This window comes from Myotis lucifugus, unplaced genomic scaffold, assembly GCF_000147115.1.
Source record: "Myotis lucifugus unplaced genomic scaffold, Myoluc2.0 scaffold_118, whole genome shotgun sequence".
Lineage (NCBI taxonomy): Eukaryota > Metazoa > Chordata > Mammalia > Chiroptera > Vespertilionidae > Myotis > Myotis lucifugus.
In genome coordinates this window covers 2,353,370-2,374,237 of record NW_005871166.1, presented here as the reverse complement: position 1 = coordinate 2,374,237, position 20,868 = coordinate 2,353,370, and the positions used below count along the sequence as shown (strand labels likewise).

Here is a 20,868-nt window from a genome sequence, read left to right as displayed (position 1 = left end):
ATATTCCTCAAACTTATATTTTAGCACAAGCCAGGCAGAGTTTCTTTAACAGTGATATCTGTTGTATTTTTTAACATTATTAACTTTGTACTAAGTGATTACTAGAAATAGGAACAGTGTAGATTTAGGCAGTATTTTTAAAACCTTTTGCTCTTAAAGTTTATCATAATATATATCTCTTCCACCAATGGTTAAAAGAGTGTATACCTTTTATACAGACAACATGCAAAGTTAATTTTAAAGTCCTGAGACCTTTCCAGGTCTTGCAATTTGACCCAGAATTGAACACTAGAAGATGTTTTAAATACCTTCTTTCTTGTTGTTATTTATTTCCTATAATACTATATAGTTTTTCTCTCCTCACTCCATCCCCAAAAAGCAAGATTTGGAAATTTATTAGGAATTTCCTCTCCCATGTGAATTATACTTTATTTTTGTATTAAGTACTGCTGGTTCTAATCCCACCACATTATTGATGCTCTTCTCCATCTCTTCATCTGCACTGCCATAGAATATATTGTGATCAGGATTGCTTATTCACCTTAAATTAGTATCCTCAATGGCTTCCTTTCCTTGAAGATTTTTCAACTTTGATGTATTTAAAAAGCTACATTCTGATATGGCTACATTCAGATAGGCCCAGCGTTTTTTTTCTCTACTTTTTTTCACTTACTTGGAAGAAATGTGACTCTACAGCTTCTTTAGTTAGTGCACTAAATTTAGTTCAGAATGCTCTCTATGGACAAAATATTGGGAAAAATTATGTAGGAGTAAGCTGTGTTCTTTTTTTCTAATTATTATGCCTGACATCAGGATTATAAAACTAAATTGTTCCTAAATTTCAAAATTTTACTCTCGACTATAATTCACTTGAAATCTTTCCATGTTTCCACAGTGATATTGATACTTCCATGAGAAAGTGGCAATCTCACAGCAGGGAATGGATTTGTGGAACACTCAAGGAGAAGTCTGGTCTATAAGATTTGGGGGAAATTATACTTTTACTAGGGTTCTTAAATCAAGTCTGCTAAGTTGAATAGATTTATTTTTCTGTTCATACATTCATACATTTATTCAGTTTCATTTTTCAAATAAATAGATGTCAATTGTTTGGCATCTCATTGGCACTGTAAAGAGTGTTATAGAAGACAAATAAGATAGTTTGAGGAATTCAAACTTAAGGGTATAGAAACAGAATTAAATGATTAATTTTATCAACTCCCTATTCTTCAATATGTGAGACAGGTAGAAGTATAGGAGATGGGAAGGCAGCCTTAACCAATTTGGCTCATTGGATCAGTGAATAGAGCGTCAGCCCCCAGACTGAAGGGTCCCAGGTTTGATTCTGGTCAGGGGCATGTACCTTGTAGGCTTGATTCCCAGCCCTGGTCGGTGCATGTGCTACAGGCAACCAATCAATGTGTCTCTCTCACATGGATGTTTCTCTCTCTCTGTCTCTTCTGCTCCCTTCCACTCTTTCTAAAAATAGCCTCAGGTGAGGATTAACAACAAAATAAAGATGGGAAAGCATAGTTATGTAAGATAGAAAACTAAATAAGAATAATAAATTAGTAGTAGAAAGTAGATACAAATCTTACAGTTTTCTTGAAAAGCAATCATGCAACATTTTGAAATGGGTAGAAGAGAAAAATTTGCAAGTGTTCTATAAAGAGGATCACATTAATGTCACACATATTTTTATGTGTCACATAAGTCATTAAACACTTGATTATTTAGCTGTATTACTCTCAAAACTCTGCTAATGAGATCAAGGTCTTGAGTTTATGGACTTTGCAAAAAAAAAAAAGTATGCATTTATGACTATGGCAGTGGTCACAAATAATTTTGAAGTGAGAATATGGGTTAAGTAAACCAAAGAGGCCATCACTACTCAAAAATAATAGAGCCTACATGGATCACTATTTCATCAATATTCACTTTATTTTAAGAATGACACAGCCATTGTATAGATTAACTTTTATTTTCTTTGAAACTGTTTCTTTAAATAGTCCATATAAAGCAAATGTGAACAAAATTAAATATCATAAGTAATAAGAAACAATTTTAAATAAAAAATAGAATAAGCCTGGCTGGTGAGGCTCAGTGATTGAGCATCAATCTATGAACCAGGAGATCACAATTTGATGCCTCAGGGCACATGCCCATGTTATAGGCAGGAGGCAGCCAATCAATCATTCTCTCTCATCATTGATGTTTCTCTCTCTCCCTCTCCTTCTCCCTTCCTGTCTGAAATCAATAAAAATATATTTTTAAAAAATAGAGCTAGTACTGGTACAGTTATGGCAAAATTAGCATATTTATGTATATCATATGTATCAAGAATCATTAAGATTAATTTTTGATATCTCTATATTTATGAATTTAATTTAATTTAGGGGGGGTGTGCGTGCATGTGTGTGTGTGTGTGTGTGTGTGTTACGCTAACTCCAATGACAACAAAACTCTGAGCAGTCAAAGACCACTAATATAGGAGGAACATTTACATCTTAACTATTCAATGTCAAGAAAATATGATATAAGCATCTGTTACAGCAAAAAGAAAGTGATGAACAGTTTATAAGAATTTTCAGTATCTACAAAAATATAGCAATACAGTGCCCTTCAACAAATCCTACACTCTCCACCGCAGGCCTGGCTACAATGCAGTATGCTCCTCTGCTCCCTGCAGGACCTCCTGGAAGGCACAGGCCAAAGGGCAGACCTGCTTCTTGGGAATCATCGTTAACAAGACAAGCTCAATAACCAATGGTCTAAGAAGTCTACTGTGATTTAAAAACAAACAAAAAACCCCCACAGAACCCAACTCAACAGTTCACACGCAGACCAGGAGAAAAGTGAAAAGCATGAACTGAAGTGGTTGTCCTGCATGCGCACTGGCCACTGAGAGACCGGAGATCCTGTGGAGCAGGAGTGCAAACGAGCACGTCTTCCTTTCTTAAACTCTTATGTGACACGTTTCCATACAGAAGCACACAGTGTTCATCTAAAAAGTGACATCTGAGTGGATGGGGATTGTTTTTGCATGTCCCCCTACTCTGACTTTCAAATACACTGTCAAAACTTAATATTCTTATTTAAAAATACAGAAGAAAAAGAAAAATTAAAAAGACATACATTTTGGCTTATTAAATGGTGATGCGTTTTAGCTGATCAAGAGGCAAATACAGTGACAGCTGCAATAGGGCCACGATCCCCAGGGTGACCGCACTATTACACTGAAAACAAGGGCTTCTTCATGGGCATGTACTAAAGTGTCCAGGACGTGAGTGTCGTTTTATAGATTTAAATGACTACAACCTTTCGCAAGGTGTTTCAAGATGCCGTACTTTGGTTTATATATTGAAAAAATTTCCAGCATGAAGTGTCTACTGTATTTCTTAAACATTTACACAACTGCTTAAGTAGCATTTTTGCTTTAGTTTTTGGTTATCTGCAAAAGCAAAAACATGTGAATATATTCTAGTCCTGGGGCTGCTGACTGTTCTGTGGCTTTTATCCCTATGTTTCAAATGTTGCGACAGGCATCCCTTCATTTGTTTACTATGATATGTTAGATAGGTGTCCCTCCACTTGTTTATGGTAGTGACATATCCTATATAATAAAAGGGTAATGTGCAAATAGACCGAATGGCAGAACAACTGGTCGCTATGACATGCACTGACCGCCAGGGGGCAGACGCTCAATGCAGGGGACAGTTGCACTTCCACAGGGGGAGTGCCACTCAGCCAGAAGCCGGTTTGACAGCTGGTGAGCTCAGCGGCGGTGGCAGAAACCTCTCCTGCCTCCACGGCAGAGTTAAGGATGTCCGACTGCCGGGCCTAAGCTGTCAGTTGGACATCCCCTGAGGGCTCCCAGACTGCGAAAGGGTGCAGGCTGGGCTGAGGGACCCCCCACCCCGAGTGCACAAATGTTGTGTACCGGGCCTCTAGTGTTGAATAGTATGCCTAGAATATGACCCTAAAATCAATTGCCATACTTTCAAGTGTCTGGTTCTTATAATACTGTATTTTCTGCTGAGAGTTTGTTCATTCTACTTGAGAGGCTTAGAGCTTGGTCTCGGGATACTGAACTGTGCAATATTTTTTACATCATAAGATGTATTAGTTTACAGACAATGCTTTGAAATTATAGTAATATTTTGCTGTGGCTCGATTAATTAAATTATATATAATAATTATATATAATAAAAAGATATTTAAAACAGCTACTAGTTCACCTGTGAAGAATGTACGTTTTGATTTTTATTAAGAGCACATTAATTTAAATTTTTATATTGTTCATTGTTTTTAATGCTCATAGTCAGGAAATTCCTGAAACATACTTTTAATTTTCAGGATTTGAACTGTAGCTTGTATGCATTTGTGTTTAAGGTTTGTTATCAATATATATAAAAGTCTAATATGCAAAGTATCCCCTCGGGAGTTCCACTGGGAATTCAATCGCTCGCTATGATGTGTGCTGACCACCAGAGGGTGGCGCGCAACAAAGGAAGGCCTGGACCGGCAGCTGGCAGCCAAGAAAGGAAGGCCCCAACCAGCAGCCGTAAGGCCCCGATTGGCCCTGATCGCTGTCCAGACCTAGGACCCTACCTGTGCATGAATTTTGTACACTGGGCCTCTAATATATTATATTTAAAGGGTGCCTATGGTTGTAGCAATCAAGTGTGCTAAGGATTGTCAGTGTAAGCTTCTTTCGGTTGAATGTACTGACACTGCTCACCTCCTGACAGCCCATAGTGTCTTCTTAAAGCCACAGACATTTCAGTGAGTCCATTACACAGCAAAATAAGCAACTGTCTTTCCAAGTCTTACAACATTCTCTTAGGACATTTTTATAAAATAACCTGTTTATACTTCTACCTTTTTGATTTTATTTCTTTTTACCTAAAAATATGCCTATCAAAAATTGTAGCTGAAAAATAAGTTTAGATTTTGGCTTTTGTTTTTGTTTGAAAATTGCAGTGAATTACAGCATGCTACACATTTGTGTTTATGATTATTGGGCACATGTAGTAGAAACAGAAAAAGTAGAGGTTTACGTCACTCATTTCTTTCCCCTCTATTAGCATCACTGAAGTGTCCAGTGTCTGAAGATGTTTTGTTTCATATATTTTGTCAACATTTTTATTTGTTTTGAAAAGAAGGAACAATTCAGTCATTATTCCATCTTGGCTGGAAGAAGTATACCTTATTAGCTTTTAATATTATTCTGACTCATCCTTTCTGGAGAGCATTACCTTCAGAGATATTTATTTTTAGCCATGAGCCCCCTTTATTTGCCCTGTCCTCTCCTGATGGGTCCTGAACTCTGAAGTTTGTCTCCAGGGACCTGTAAAACTGGAGAAAAAGCTTTGTATTTTTGCCTTCCACTCTGCACTGCTGAAAAAGTTATTTTTCTTACAGGGAATTGTGAAATTTAAGGTTGCTGAAACCTACAGTGTTACCTCTCTGCTCCATAAAGTTACCAAACACAGAGCTTCACTTTCCTATCCAACAACAACCACCATCTTTCTTTGCAAAACATTTCAGAATCTTGTCTTTTCTCTTAGTCTGCAAATGTCCACTGTGGTAAAGTAACTGCTGACAAAGATAAATCAATTCTTTGCAGTTTTGTTATTTATATAATTATTAGAGGCCCGGTGCACAAAAATTCGTGCACTGGGGGGGGGGGGTCCCTCACACCAGCCTGTCCCCTCTCACAGTCTGGGAGCCCTCAGGGGATGTCCTGGTCGCCTCCCGCAGAAGGAGGCCAGACTGCGGCTTATGCCCATGGGGAGCGGGCATAAGCCGCAGTCTGGCCCCCTGGGGGGGGGGACCCGGTTTTATCGGGGGAAGTGCTGCCCCCATCACCCACTGCTGCTGCCACTGCCAGCCAGGGTGCTGCGAGGCTGAGCTCCGGGCCTTATAGCCGCTGGGGCTCACAGCTGCCTGGGTCCCAGTCCTCGCAGCTGCCTGATCCCATGGATGCCTGAGCCCAAGGCTGCCTGAGCCCTGGGCCTCGCAGCCACTGTAGCTTTGTCCGGAAGAATGTCCAGATGGATGTCTGGAAGACATCCACCCTAATTAGCATATTACCCTTTTATTAGTATAGATATCTTCTTTTGACTTTGTTGTTCATCTGTTTTTTTAAATAATTAAAATATTTTAAAAATACAAATCTAAAAGTGTGGTTTTTTGAGAATTCAACTCACAGAATGGGAGAATATATTTGCAAATCATATACTAGTATCTGAAAGAAACTTGTATCCAAAATGAATAAAAAAGTCTTACAATTTAGAATGTTTTTAGAATAATTAGTACATTTCTGGAGTTACCCTAAAAATTATAGAAAATTTGTCCATTACGCACATGCACTTTTTAAACTTTTTTTTCCTTTTTATTGATTATATTAGGGTGACACTGGTCACCCTAATATACAGGTTTGGGGTGCACAAAAGTATACAGGTTTGGGGTGCACAGTTCTACAACACGTCATCTGTACACTGTATTATGTGTTTACCAACTGAAGTCAAGTCTCTGTCCATCACTATCCCCCGTATATCCTCCTTCACCTCCCTTTAACCCGCCCCCCTCCTAAAATGTTCTTAGTAGTTGGTCTTTCTGGCTACAACTACTCCATTTACCCCAAAATAGAAGTCAACTGTTACTTTTTAAATTACTTTTTTTTTGTTGACATTTAAATATATGTCTCCATATTGCCATTTTGATTATATGTATATTTTATGGTTATAGCTAGCTATAGTTATAGTTATTTAACTATCTTAACAATTTGCTGCTACTGGGTCATATATGCATATCTTGTGATACCTTCATATAGAAATTTTTGTTGTTGTTGTTAATCCTCACCTGAGGATATTTTTTCCATTGCTTTTCAGAGAGAGTGGAAAGGAGGGAGGGAGAGGGGAGAAAGACAGAGGAGAGAGAGAGAGGCACATAGATTTGTTGCCTCTTGCATGTGCCCCAACTGGGGCCAGGGAGGGAGCCTGCAACCAAGGCACAATCCCTTGTCCAGAAATCAAACTCATGACCCTTAGATGCATGGGGCGGTGCTCTAACCGCTTAGCAACACTAGCCAAGGCCATATTGGAATTTTTAAACTTTGAGACCTTAGGTTTATTCAACTTATAACATTTTTTAAAAAGTATTTTAGTCTATTGAAAATTAAGACGAGTATTTATTGAGCAACTATCAACTTTTAGAAGCTAGACAAATAATGTAAATATGTATTATACACCTGAGTCTTCAACATAGTCATTTATTGTTCTTATTCTGTGAAGGATAAGACAGCAGAATTTTTATAAATAAAAGCATGATTTGTAGCCATATTATAGAATAAATTATCCAGTAATATCTCTTGTTTTGATGTTAAATGGATTTTTTTCAAATTTAAAAGGAGCTGAAACAATTATTCTTCTGACTCTGAACTGTATAGACTGTATGAAAAATGATATGAGATGGTTTAGGCTTAAATATGCATTTTGATACCCCAAATTAGGTGAGGATTGAAGGTTCACTGCACAAAGTGCTTGATCTTTAGAAGGGTAACATCAGATAGTAGATGAGCAAATGCGACTAGTCACAAAGAGGTGGGAAACACAGGCGTCTGGATGCTAGTGTTCGTTTTATAACATATGTGTGCTAGGGAGGTCCCTTAGCTTCTTTGAGTATAAGTAATAACTATAAAATGCTTCTGATTTGTGCCCTTGTCTGACTTGCAAACTGTTCTGAAAAGTAAATAAAACAGAGGCTATGAATGCAATTTATGAACAGAAGACCATGAAAACATATGTAATATATTCATTCAGGAAACTGAGCTTTCCAGAATCACATTTCATTTAAGTAGGGTGCTTTTTAAGTTTTCAGTAAGATAAGAACATTGGGGATAGTATGTTCTCTTATTTAGTATTTTTGTTGGGGATAGGTCTTGATAAAAGTCCATTTCTTTCAGACTAGGTGGTTTAGAAAATTAAATATTCGTATTTATACAAACATTAGATAGTGATAAACTTGCCTACTTTAAACTTCCAATAACATTACTCTCATGCTTTTGAAGTGGGCCGAGTAACTAGTTTTGCTTTAGAGCCATTTCGAGCCAGGAATTAGCTGTGAGGAAAACCTGGACGCATATCTATATCCTGAGAAAGCAGCGGGAGTAAAAAATATGGATTGGTGCCTTTCCCCGAAGACAAAGGTGTCAGTCTGATAATGGTGGATAGAAAAAAATATCAAAACTTTATTTTCTTAGTTTGTTTTGGATTTGTGTGGTATATAACCCAACATATCTTGTTATAGAATGAATATTTTTTTTTCCTGCTGAGTACTATGACTCAAATCTCATAAGGCAGACATAATAACATAACATGCTTCGCAATACCTTTGATCCCATTTGATAAAAACTCAATCTTTAATTTCCCATATTTCTAATAAAAATGCAGCTGCCTCTTCACCAGAGGTTCAGAATTCCGAAAGATCAGGCAGCTGGGAGAAAGCTCTCCAGCAGACTCACTGCTACGTCGGTGCTTCAAGAAAGGATGTTTGAAAGCAGCAGGGCTTATCTGGGTTACTTCAGTTCAATAACTTAGAAAAGTAACATAAGTAATAACCAAGACTTTAGCTGGGGCTACGTTTTGAAAAGGTATTTTTCTTCTTTAACATCTTCTTTGATTTAATATTTCTACTTACATTCTCAACTGACTATGTTTGTAAATAGTATATACAGCTGGTGAAGAGTTCTGAGTTCTCGGTGTCAACGAACACCGTCCATAACTAGGCTTTGCCAACCATTAGGTTAGATATCTTAGACTAAGACTTGTCTAATGGTGGAAAACAAAAACGGCTACCTCACAGAGTTAATGACATTGAAATCATGTTTGTAAAGTACTTAATATAGTTTGATGCATGGTATGGATTGAAGTACATCGTTGACCAATGTCATTAATAATAATTATATAACTATATAATTAGTATTATTTTAAAAAATATAATATCTATTCTGGGCTCAGTTTTGGGTGGCAATAACAAAGACGCTTTACGTGTTTTTAGGTTTATGATGGATTATAGTGAATCTTTCGGGCACTACTGATTGGATAGGGTGAATGAAGAAAATGATTTTTACCATTCAAGTCTCTATGGAGAATGTTACACTATTAAAAATAAGGTCTCATTGGACAAGGATTCACCTTAGTTTTTATGATGGCCCACATATTCTTCACAATGTTTTCAGATCACTTCAATGGTTTTAATCTAGACAAAAATTCTGATCTGTTATGTTGAGGTATGATCCTTTATTCCCACTTTGCTGAGAGTTTTTATCAGGAAAAGGTTTTGGATTTTATCAATTGCCTTTTCTGCATCAATGTAATATATTTAACAATATAGCTCCTAGGGCAATGATTATGTGATTTTTGTCTCTAAATTTGTTTATGTGATATATCATGTTTATTGATTTGTGGATATCATACCAGCCTTGCATCCTTGGAATAAATCTCACTTGGTCATGGTGTATGATCTTTCTAATGTAATGCTGGATCTGATTTGCTAGAATTTTGTTGAGGATTTTAGCATCTATGTTCATCAGGGATATTGGCCTGTATGACAAACCTACAGCCAACATCATACTTAATGGGCAAAAACTAAAACCATTTCCCGTAAGAACAGGAACAAGACAGGGATGCCCACTTTCACCACACCTGTTCGACATAGTACTGGAAGTGTTAGCCATAGTGATCAGACAAGAAGAAATAAAAGGCATCCAAATAACAAAAGAAGAAGTAAAATTGTCATTATTCGCAGATGATATGATATTGTTCATAGATAACCCTAAAGACTCCATCAAAAAACTACTAGAACTAATAAATGAATTCAGCAATGTTGCAGGATACAAAATTAACACCCAGAAATCTATGGCTTATTTACACACCAATAATGAACTCACAAAAAGAGAAACTAAAAAAAAAAAATCCCATTTACCATTGCACATTAAGATACCTAGGCATAAATTTAACAAAGGAGGTAAAGGATCTGTACTCAGAAAATTACAGGACGCTGAAAAAAAGAGATAGAGGAAGACATAAACAAATGGAAGAATATACCGTGTTCATGGATTGGTAGAATCAACATCATTAAAATGTCCATACTACCCAAAGCAATCTATAGATTCAATTCAATCCCCATTAAAATATCAACAGCATATTTCAAAGACCTAGAACAAACTCTCAAAAAATTCATCTGGAATAAAAAAAGACCCCGAATAGTTGCAGCAGTCTTGAGAAAGAAGAACAGAGTTGGAGGTATCACAATACCAGATATCAAGCTATACTACAAAGCCACTGTTCTCAAAACTGCCTGATACTGACACAAGAACAGACATATAGACTAACGGAACAGAACAGAAAACCCAGAAATCGACCCAAGCCATTATTATCAATTAATATTTGATAAAGGAGGCAAGAGCATACAATAGAGTCAAGACAGTCTCTTCAATAAATGGTGTTGGGAAAATTGGACAGATACATTAAAAAAATGAAACTAGACCACCAACTTACACCATACACAAAAATAAACTCAAAATGGATAAAGGACTTAAACATAAGATGGGAAACCATAAAAATCCTAGAAGAAGCCATAGGCAGCATAATAGCAGACATTTGTTGTAGCAATATATTTAACGATATAGCTCCTAGGGCATTGGAAACTAAAGACAAAGTAAACAAATGGGACTACATCAAAATAAAAGCTTCCCTCCACAGCAAAAGAAACCATCAACAAAACAACAAAAAAGCCCACTGCATGGAAGAACATATTTGCCAATGTTATCTCTGTTAGAGGTTTAATCTCCAACATTTATAGGGAACTCATACAACTTAACAAAAGGAAGATAATCCAATCAAAAAATGGGCAAAGGACCTAAATAGACACTTTTCGAAAGAAGACATACAGAAGGCCAAGAGACATATGAAAACATGCTCAAAGTCACTAAATGTAAACAACAATGAGGTGCCATCTCACACCTGTCAGAATAGCTATCATCAAGAAATCAACAAACGACAAGTGCTGGAGAGGATGCAGAGAAAAAGGAACCCTCTTGCACTGCTGGTGGGAATGCAGACTGGTGCAGCCACTGTGGAAAACAGTATGGCATTTCCTCAAAAAATTAAAAATGGAACTTCCGTTTGACCCAGTAATCCTACTTCTAGGAATATATATCCCAAGAAAACAGAAACACCAATCAGAAAGGATATATGCACCCCTATGTTCATAGAAGCACAATTTACCATAGCTAAGATTTGGAAACAGCCTAAGTGCCCATCAGCAGATGAATGGATTAGAAAACTGTGGTACATCTACACAATGGAATACTACACTGCTGTAAAAAGAAGGAATTCTTACTATTTGCAACAGCATGGATGGAACTGGAGAGTTTTATGCTAAGCGAAATAAGCCAGTCAGAGAAAGATAAATTTCACATGATCTCACTCATTTGTGGAATATAATGAAAAACATAAACAGGATCAAAAATAGAACCAGAAGCTTCCACAGTATGGCCGGGGACATTAGCTAGCGCTCGCTCAGCTCGCTCTCTAACCGTGAAAGAGCGGACTACAGGAGACTGAACTGTATCTGCCTCTATTTCCAATAGACTCACATTCAACTTTTCGCTCACCCACACCAAAAAAAAAAAAAAAGGCAGCTTGCCTGGGTGCTGTCCAGAGGCGACTGGGAGCAGCTAAAGGGGCGAGCTGTGACCAGCTGGGCCGCACCTCGCCTGGGACTATGCTTTGGCTCCTGTGTGACTGCGGCCTCCCCTTCATGTCCGCCCTCGAGAAGAGCATGCACCTCGGCCGCCTGCCCTCTCGCCCCCCTCTACCCGGCAACGGAGGCAATCAGAGCGGAGCCAAGATGCGAATGGGCCCTGGAAGAAAACGGGATTTTTCCCCGGTATCTTGGAGTCAGTACTTTGAGTCCATGGAAGATGTAGAAGTAGAGAATGAAACTGGCAAGGATTCTTTTCGGGTTTATAAGAGTGGTTCAGAGGGTCCAGTCCTACTCCTTTTGCATGGAGGAGGCCATTCCGCCCTTTCCTGGGCTGTGTTCACGGCAGCGATCATTAGCAGGGTTCAATGTAGGATTGTAGCTTTGGATCTGTGAGGTCATGGTGAAACAAAAGTCAAGAATTCTGAAGATCTGTCTGCAGAAACAATGGCAAAAGATGTTGGCAATGTAATTGAAGCCATGTATGGGGACCTCCCTCCTCCAATTATGCTGATTGGACATAGCATGGGTGGAGCTATTGCAGTCCACACAGCATCATCCAACCTGGTGCCAAGCCTCCTGGGTCTATGCGTGATTGATGTTGTGGAAGGTACAGCCATGGATGCTCTTAATAGCATGCAGAATTTCTTACGTGGTCATCCTAAAACCTTCAAGTCTCTGGAGAATGCCATTGAATGGAGTGTGAAGAGTGGCCAGATTAGAAATCTGGAGTCTGCCCGTGTCTCCATGGTTGGCCAAGTCAAAGAGTGTGAAGGAATTACAAGTCCAGAAGGCACAAAATCTGTAGTGGAAGGAATCATAGAGGAAGACGAAGATGATGAAGAAGGAAGTGAATCAGTAAACAAGAGGAAGAAGGAAGATGACATGGAGACCAAGAAAGACCATCCATACACTTGGAGGATTGAACTGGCAAAAACTGAAAAATACTGGGATGGCTGGTTCCGAGGCTTATCCAATCTCTTTCTTAGTTGTCCTATTCCTAAATTGCTGCTCTTGGCTGGTGTTGATAGATTGGATAAAGATCTGACTATTGGCCAAATGCAAGGGAAGTTCCAGATGCAGGTCCTACCTCAGTGTGGCCACGCAGTCCATGAGGATGCCCCAGACAAGGTAGCTGAAGCTGTTGCCACTTTCCTGATCCGGAACAGGTTTGCAGAGTCCGTCGGTGGATTCCAGTGTTTGTTTCCTGGCTGTTAGTGACCTGCTATCTGTCCTTCCCTTAACATTGAGCTCTGTTGTAAATACATCGCACCAGAGGCCACTGTGATGCCGCTGTCTCCTCCTCACCATCCTGCCCGACCATGTGACACCGGCTTCCTATAGATAGGCATCTCCAGATATACAGAACCTTTTGTGTATTTCTGTCGAAAGCATTGTTTTTCAGGGCCTTTGACCAACATGAGCCTCCCTAGTCAAAGGTTCCCAGATCATACCCCTTCCCTGTTCAGGGTTTGCCTGTTCTCTCTGCCTTACCTAGGGTAAAGCCTTTATCAGAACTGCCACCTGGGCCCCTATTTCTGGCATTAGGCAGTGCACCTAGTTCAAATGTCTCCCCAGGCTCAGAGACCTCTACTCCTTGATATTGTTCTTGGCATAGTTCTGCCCTACTTCACGGTTTGGGCCACGCATAGGGTGGTCCTTATTTTTCCCTTCCAAATAAATCACCAGTCAGGTACCTTTTTATCCCAGTCTTACTCTTCCAGGCTTGGAAGACTCATAGAGTCCAGGATCCAATCCTTAGGTATAAGGAGGTGTAGTGGATAGCATCACAAGAAACCATCCTGAAAATCAGGTCCAGCCAGTCCAAGCACATGGCCTCCTATCTGGGGAGAGCCCACTGTCCCACTCCCACATGTCTGGACACCTGTCCTGGGCTGAGGCCAGGCTGCTCCAGGGACCTCTTGAGCCCTCACCTGTCACAGAGCAACCCAGGTTAAGTACAGCCCATGCACAAAACCACAGAGCTAAAGCCTGTGCAGTTGTTTTTAAGGGTCAAATTTAACCATTTTCATAAGTGGTTCCTGGAGGTGTGCAGAGTGCCCGCTTGCTTCTTCTAGACCCACACAGCTTATTTTCAGCATTTGTGGTTCCCATGTCACTCTTCGTAGAATTAGCTCAGCATCCTCAATCTTTGCCTCTTCCAGTTGCCTCATCACAGCACTACAGCCTCCCCCTGCTGCCCCAGCATACCTTTTCCAAGGGCAGGGAGGGGCAGTCTCCTGCAGCCCACCTTTTCTGTGACTGTCGTAGGTGATGCCTAGCCCCCTCCACTTTTCACCCAACAACTTCCTATCCCTTATCCTGCTGCACTGTCTGGAGTCTGGGACCTACTTTGTTTCTTTGTTATTTATGATCTTGTTAAAATAAATATCTCCCAGCCTTTATTGAAAAAAAAAGCCGGGAAAATTTTATTCTTTTTTTAAAAAAAAATTAATATAAAATTGTAGCAAAAAAAAAAATTAAAAAAAAAGGAACCTGAAACAGCTGGAACAATCCGCAGCTGCGGCAGGAGAAGAGATTTAATTTAGTTGATTTTCTGTGTTGTTGGTTGTTCGCTAGTCTCATGGTGATGGAAGCTGCACATTTTTTTCGAATGGTCCGAGAAGCTCCTGGAGGTTTGGTTGTCCAAGCAGCAAGCCGACACAAGTCAAGGATCTGGGGATCTTCGCACCGTCCCACAATCCGAGTGGGACATACTTTTGAAGGATGTGCAATGTTCAATCATAAGGGTGACAAAAGCTGACAAGCAGGAAGCTTATGTCCTCAGTGAGAGTAGCATGTTTGTCTCCAAGAGACGTTTCATTTTGAAGACATGTGGTACCACCCTCTTGCTGAAAGCACTGGTTCCCCTGTTGAAACTTGCTAGGGATTACAGTGGGTTTGACTCAATTCAAAGCTTCTTTTATTCTCATAAGAATTTCATGAAGCCTTCTCACCAAGGGTACCCACACCGGAGTTTCCAGGAAGAAATAGAGTTTCTTAATGCAATTTTCCCAAATGGAGCAGCATATTGGATGGGATGTATGAATTCTGACTGTTGGTACTTATATACTTTGGATTTCCCAGAGAGTAGGGTAATCAGTCAGCCAGATCAAACCCTGGAAATTCTGATGAGTGAGCTTGCCCCAGCAGTTATGGACCAGTTCTACATGAAAGATGGTGTTACTGCAAAGGATGTCACTCGTGAGAGTGGAATTCGTGACCTGATACCAGGTTCTGTCATTGATGCCACAATGTTCAATGCTTGTGGGTATTCGATGAATGGCATGAAATCGGATGGAACTTATTGGACTATTCACATCACTCCAGAACCAGAATTTCTTATGTTAGCTTTGAAACAAACTTAAGTCAGACCTCCTATGATGACCTGATCAGAAAAGTTGTGGAAGTCTTCAAGCCAGGAAAATGTGTGACCACCTTGTTTGTAAACCAGAGTTCTAAATGTCACACAGTGCTTTCTTCGCCCCAGAAAATTGGAGGTTTTAAACGTCTTGATTGCCAGAGTGCTATGTTCAATGATTACAACTTTGTTTTTACCAGTTTTGCTAAGAAGCAGCAATAGCAGCAGAGTTGATTAAGAAAAATGAAGAAAAAACGCAAAAAGGAAACACACATAAAAGAAGGTGGTGGCTCTTTTTTTAGATATTGATACCGGGACCATGCTTTCCATAACCACCACCTTGTAGTTGCAGAAAGCCCTAGATGTAATGATAGTGTAATCATTTTGAATTGTATGCATTATTATATCAAGGAGTTAGATATCTTGCATGAATGCTCTCTTCTGTGTTTAGGCATCCTATGCCACTCTTGCTGTGAAATTGAAGCGCATGTAGAAAAAAACTTTTACTGTATGAAACTTTACAACACTTATGACAACAATTCAATTTGGTTTATGCACAGTGTAATATTTCTCCAGGTATCCTCCAAAATTCCCCACAGACAAGGCTTTCGTCCTCATTAGGTGTTGGCCTCAGCCTAACCATCCAGGACTGTTCTATTAAATTGCTGCCAGGATGTTACATCCAGTTACCTCCCATTTCTAGGACATATTCTCTAATGTTATTGAAAACAATTGCTACTTCATTCAGATGTTTTTTGCAATGGCAATTAAAGTTTTTCTTCCATGAGTGGAGTCCCCTTAAGAAAGTGATTGCAGTTAACCATTTTGTGTACTACTGTTTTAACATTATTGCTTCCTGAGTTTGTATTCCTTTCACTGATTTTGTTCCTCACCATGGTGTCTCCCCTCCCAACCCCGCCCCAATAAAGCAATACACTGTTAAAAAAATAGAACCAGAGTCATAGAAGCATCAAACAGACTGTCCAACCTATGAGGGAAGGCAGGGGGTGAGGGAGTAAGAGAGCAACCAAAGGACTTGTATGCATACATATGAGCATAACCAATGGACACAGACAGGGGGTGGAGGTGCTGGGGGGTGGGGGTGCCCGGGGAGAGATCAATGAGGGGAAAAAAGGAGACTTGTGTAATACTTTAAACACTAAGAATTTAAATTTTTTTAAAAAGAGAGACTACAATAATAGCAAAAAAAATTCTGATCTACATTATATAGTATAATTTTTTATTATAGACCAGTGATGGCGAACCTTTTGAGCTTGGCGTGTCAGCATTTTGAAAAACCCTAACTTAACTCTGGTGCCGTGTCACATATAGAAATTTTTTGATATTTGCAACCATAGTAAAACAAAGATTTATATTTTTGATATTTATTTTATATATTTAAATGCCATTTAACAAAGAAAAATCAACCAAAAAAATGAGTTCGCGTGTCACCTCTGACACGCGTGTCATAGGTTCACCATCACTGTTATAGACTATATACTTCAACCAACACTCTGTTGTTGTGGTGTGTGTGTGTGTGTGTGTGTGTGTGTGTGTGTGTGTTATTATTGTTGTAGTTGCAGTTGATGTTATTACCCTCCTTATAGCCTTAAGGTTTAGAGGATTATTTTTCAGTTTTTAAATTATTGGAGAGCAATGAATCAACATTTTCATAAGGTAAAGAACCTAAACTTTAGGAAAACATTTTTTATGTTGTTTCTAACAGAAAACCAATTACTAAATTCATTCACAACCATGAAGAATTTTTGTTAATCTTGTTTGTGTACATGTGGATATACATATTTGACATATCACAAGTAGAATGAAATGTAAATATTAGTGTAGTTTCATTGAAAATTAATGAATTTTTATTATGTTATTAAATAACATGCTTAAATTAAAATTTTATTTTTATTTGTCTTATTTATTTTTCTTTTTTCTGAAGTATTGTTCCATTTATTTTGGTACTTTCTAACTTAATTAAACTTTACTTCTATAAATCAAGTTTTTCACTATTTCATGTCTTATATCAGGAACTTTGCTCTATGTACCCTTTGGTTCATTTTGAGATGAAGCAGGAAATGATGAAGTACTGTGTTCAGCCAACTTGTGCTGATATTTTTCCAACAATGAAAATAGGCTGTTTATTAAGGGATGTCCAAAGAACTCAAAATTCATATGTGCTAGCTATATATAATAATACTAGAGGCCCGGTGCACAAAAATTTGTGCACTCGGGGGGGAAGGGGGGGCCCCTCAGCCCGGCCTGTGCCCTCTCGCAGTCTGGGACCCCTCGGGAGATAACAACCTGCTGGCTTAGGCCTGCTCCCGGGTGGCAGAGGGCAGGCCCAATCCCTAGGTGCAGCCCTGGTCGGGCTCAGAGCAGGGCTGATTGGGGAGTTGGGGCGCCACCCCCTGTCATGCACAGAGCAGGGCGGATTGGGAGGTTGCAATGCCACCCTCAGTCACGCTCAGGGTAGGGCTGATTGGGGGGTTGGGGCATCGCCCCCTATCACACTCAAGGCAGGGTCAATGGGGAGGTTGCGGCGCCACTCCCTGTGATGCACAGAGCAGGGCCAATCAGGGGGTTGGGAGCTCCCCCCTCTCATGCACAGAGCAGGGCCCATCAGGGGGTTGGGGAGCTCCCCCCTGTCACGCACAGAGTAGGGCCGATAGGGGAGTTAGGGCACCGCCCCCTGTCACACACAGAGCAGGGCGGATCAGGGGGTTGGGGCGCCATCACTGTCACACTCAGGGCAGGGCCGATGGGGAGGTTATGGCTCTACCCCGTCACACACAGAGCAGGGGCCCGTGGGGGGGGGGGGTTGGGGCGCCACCCCCTGTCACACACAGAGCAGGGCCGATTAGAGGGGTTGGGACGCCGCACCCTGTCACACACACAGCCGCAGGGCGATCAGGGGGTTTGGGCGCTGCACCCTGTCATGCTGATCTGGTGCCAGGAGGCCTCGTGGCTCCGCTGATCCCGGTGCTGGGAGGCATATTACCCTTTTACTATATAGGATAGAGGCCTGGGGGCCGGCTGGTTTGCCCTGAAGGGTGTCCTGGATCAGGGTGGGGGTCCCCACTGGGGTGCCTGGCCAGCCTGGATGAGGGGCTGAGGGCTGTTTGCAGCTGGTCACACACCCTTCAGGGTGGGGGTCCCCACTGGGGTGCCTGGCCAGTCTGGGTGAGGGGCTGAGGGCTGCTTTCAGGCTGGCGGTTTTGACTGCTTTCAGGCTGGCGGGAAGCTCCCAACCACTCCTTTTTTTCTTTTTTTTTTTTCTTCTGGGCCAGCTTTAGCTCTGGCTCTAGCTCTGAGGCTTCCGCTGCTGGTTTGTTTGCCGTTCTATAATCGAAACAATGTATAACTTCAGCTCTGAGATCCCAGCTGGCTATATTTGTTAGAATGTTTCAAACTGCCAGCTCAGAGGCCGGGAAGTCAGGCGGGGAACGTTGGAGTCTGCAGTCACTGGAGCAAGGAAGCCTCACGTTCCCTTCCAGCTGCCTGGCTGCCGGCCGCCATCTTGGCTGACAGTTAATTTGCATAAGGATACGCTGATTAGCCAATGGGAAGGGTAGCGGTCGTACGCCAATTACCATTTTTCTCTTTTATTAGTGTAGATATGGAATATATGTTTTAAAACTTAAAATTAATAAAAACTGCTGGTCACAAAAGCTTAAAAACAGAATGTTTTAAGCTTGGTCTTCAAATGTCTCAAAAGATTAGTTATGGATCAAACAGTATCTGTTTTAAAAGACTGTAACTTATAACCCAGCCTTGGCTCTCCATCCTATGCAGAGTGTAAGAGGCTGGATGGCAGGACATCCCCACACCAACCTAGGAAACCACATCTGAGCCCTGACTCCCAGGGAACATAACCAGTGAAGGCGTGTGCCAGTCTGTTTCAGGATTCAACTACTTTCAGATCTAGAAGCAGTTATTCACAAGTTAGGCTGCTTACACATCAGTTTTGTTCACAGTGATCAACTAAATGTGAATTAGTTAATATGGCTGTTCTCTCAAGTAATTCAGCCCAGGCTAGCAGGTGGGAATCACACTCCTGTACTTGACTGTGGACACTGTCTACAGATAAGGCATATTTCTACTTTTATTTTACATTAGAGGCACAGTGCACAAAATTTGTGCATGGGGGGGGGGGGGTGTTCCTCAGCCAGCCTGCACCCTCTCCAATCTGGGACCCCATGGGGGATGTCCGACTGCCAGTTTAGGCCCACAGGGATCGGACCTAAACCGGCAGTCAGGCATCCCTCTCACAATCCGGGATTGCTGGATCCTAACCACTTGCCTGCCTGCCTGCCTGCCTGATTGCCCCTAACCACTCCACCTGCCAGCCTGATCACCCCCTAACTGCTCCCCTGCCAGCCTGATTGATGCCTTACTGCACCCCTGCTGGCCTGATCACCCCCAACAGCCCTTTCCTGGGGGCCTGATCACCCCCAACTGCCCTCCCCTGCTGGCCCAATCTCCCCCAACTGCCCTCCACTGGTGGGCTGCCCCCCCCCCCCCCAGAATGCGTTTCCCTTGTTGGCCATCTTGTGGTGGCCATCTTGTGTTGACATCACGTGTGACGCCACCTAGGCTTTTATTATATAGGATAATCAACTTGAAAATGTTTTGTCCTTCTTATTAAGGATATTTGTGCATTTTAAATTTTTGACTGGAATTCAGATGCCTTAAAATTGTCTTTGTAACAGACTTTCTAGGGATGATAGTGTATTATGTTTTTCTTTATTTCTTTTTATTTTTATTTTTTTTACTTTTGGCTAAAGTTCTTCAAAAGCATTGCATTTTAACACATAGAAATATAAGGTTATATTTCCTCTCAAGATAATCTTTATTTTAAATATTTGTTTAAGCCTTTGAGCACTAGAACTCTTTGCATATTTTGTACTGTCAGTAATTGTTAACTCTCTCTTAAATTTATTCTTTTCCTAAAATAAGAGAACAAGCAGCATCTACTTTCATGATTGCATATTTCCTGTCATCCCCATCTCTAATCTACACTGATAAAAGAGAAGCATGGTAATTAGCCATACCTCCGCTACCCTTCCCATTGGCTAATCAGGGCGATATGCAAATTAACTGCCAGCCAAGATGGTGGCCGGCAGCCAGGCAGCTTAAAGCGAACAGGAAGCTTGCTTGCTTCAGTGACAGAGGACTTCAATGTTCCTCGCCTGCTGCTGCCGGCCTCTGAGCTTGCAGTTTGAAACATTGTTACAAATATAGAAGCTAAACAAAACCCCAGTAACCTGTTTTCAGTCAGCCGGGATCTCAGAGCTGGAGTCGCAACAAAGTTTTGAATACAGAAGGTAAACAAAGGCCAGAAACCTGCTTTCAGCAGCCGAGCCTCAGAGAGAAAGCCGGCTCTCAGTTCCAGTGACAGGCATAGAAGGTAAATAAATGCCAGAATAAAAAAAAAAGAAAAAAAGGAGAGGTTTGGAGCTTCAGTCGCCTGCCAGCCTGAAAACAGCCCTCAGCCCCTCACCCAGACTGGCCAGGCACCCCAGTAGGGACCCCCACCCTGAATCAACAAGATGGCAGCTAATTTGCATACTGAAGGCAGGCAGCAGCAGGCAAGGCTATCTGCAGTCTGGGACCCGGATCTGTGACCCTGCCAGGCGGGGGGCAGTGCTTGAGGCTGTCTGCAGTCCAGGACCCGTATCTGTGACCCTGCCAGGCCGGGGGGGCAGTGCTTGAAGCTGTTCGTGGTCCCA

General features: G+C 41.1%; 2 pseudogenes; both read left to right on the top strand.

Moving 5' to 3' along the window:
- The first annotated feature begins 11,713 nt into the window (after positions 1-11,713).
- On the top strand, positions 11,714-14,189 carry LOC102425352 (annotated as a pseudogene).
- A 173-nt stretch (positions 14,190-14,362) lies between these two features.
- LOC102425041 lies at positions 14,363-15,367 on the top strand (annotated as a pseudogene).
- Positions 15,368-20,868: the final 5,501 nt, after the last annotated feature.